The sequence below is a fragment of the Aplysia californica genome, unplaced genomic scaffold (assembly GCF_000002075.1).
Source record: "Aplysia californica isolate F4 #8 unplaced genomic scaffold, AplCal3.0 scaffold00312, whole genome shotgun sequence".
Taxonomy (NCBI): domain Eukaryota; kingdom Metazoa; phylum Mollusca; class Gastropoda; order Aplysiida; family Aplysiidae; genus Aplysia; species Aplysia californica.
In genome coordinates, this window is record NW_004797582.1 from 436,919 (window position 1) to 438,661 (window position 1,743).

A 1,743-nucleotide genomic window follows, 5' to 3' on the forward strand; every position below is an offset into this window, starting at 1 on the left:
GGGGGGTCACTAAACAACATTTTAATCCCAACCTGAGACAAGTTTTTTTAGAAATTAAAGTGGGAAGGAGTATGATTACATTGAACCTTTAGTCTAGAATGTTATCCTCATTGCAGATAGCACACTTTGTCTTTCGTTCTCTCCCTCACTCTATTTCTCTTCTTACATTATAATATATCTTTAGAAATACAACATAAATTTGGCTTCGCCGGCAGGGCAACACAATTTATTTTCGTCTTTTATCAGAACTAGTTTTTCTATCGATCTATTTCGATGGATAGAAAGAGGACAAAAAATCAGAAATGTTTTTCCTTGTCTGCTGTTTTATAGATTCAGGCTTCTTCAGAAGCCTTTGGCTACAAAAAGGGTTTTATTTTCTAGTTTCAAAATAGCATGTTTACAAATTTTACGTTTTCAAGAAAAATAAAACCGATTCGAGTTTGCTCTCCAACATTTTCGCACGCACAAGTCAAAACGAAGAGAAAAACAACAAAAGCTTCGCACGGTTTTACAGAGGGATCATCATGAGTTATTTTTTTAAACATGTGTGACGTTTGTGGCCAACTCTGTTTTTCATGTTTTTATTGGGTTTATAAAACTAGGCAGAGATATCTCTTACATTCATAAGCGAGTGTTTTACGCCCCCATCGACACAATTTAGATCATTTAGGAGGCAGGCTGCAGACCCTGCCTGTCAGGGCCAACCCGGGGTAAAAGGGATACATCTCAGCAGAAAGACCTAGTTGTTCGATTAAAATGTTCTCCCCACTTGGTAATCGAACTAGGGTCTCCTGCGTGCGAAGGAGAATGGCCTAACGGCTACAGCATAGACGCGGTTATTACTTTCTTAATTCACACAAAATGACAATATCTCATAGCGAAACAAGGTGGGGGACTCCGGAGCAGCGTGATGAATTTGGGTATTTTGTTTTCAAGTGATGCGTTGGAGATGAGGAAAACCGCGGACTCACTTAAAGTAAACTGAAATTTTACTTAAATTAAAGAGCTTCGTCGACTGTCGATTTGCTGCCCTTCGTAAATGGGCGTGGGATCTCCTCCTCTTCCAATTGCATTTGTCATCGTAACAATATCTATTGATTTATTATGTAAAAAAAGATTTGCTGCTGTGAGATAGCTTGAATATATGTTCGTAAAAGTCTGTATCCCATATAATTTATTTTTCTCCTCCGGAAGAGCCGAAAGAGCAACCAAGGAAGTCAGGGCTTGATTTGTCTTAGGCACTCTAAGTTACTCCACTTCGTAGAGAGTGCCTGACAGAGTAGTAAACAAAATATCTCTAATTTTGTGAGATTTTTTGGGAGGAGGCGATCTTTAATGACTTGTACTTCAGAACGATGGCCCTTTATAGCACATTTCGTTTTCAGATGAGTGGTTCATTTGGAGGCGATTTGTACGAAAGAATCAAGCTTTCGATCTCTGTAAATCTAATCACAGTATTTGTTAACAGTATACAAGACGTCTTTATAAAACAGACTTATCCCACATGGTGTGGATAAAAGAATGCGCTTAAAACTGAATTATCGTTGGAATGTTGATAATTTTGTCTAATGCTAAAATGGTGCTTATCATTGCTTTTAAAACTAAGTTCATAATTTATAAACTACGACTTTCATTCTCCATTAACCTGAGGACATGTTATGAATGAAATAAAATTCTGGTCATGAATCACTCACCCACGCGCACAAACGCGCACAAGCCCACACAAACACACACACACACACA

At 38.1% G+C, this 1,743-nt stretch overlaps 1 protein-coding gene across 1 annotated transcript in view; it reads left to right on the forward strand.

The window, feature by feature from the left end:
* LOC106012279 (zwei Ig domain protein zig-8-like) overlaps window positions 1–1,743 on the forward strand; it is a gene marked incomplete at its 3' end in the record, with an annotated part of 185,597 nt that overhangs the window by 78,648 nt on the left and 105,206 nt on the right.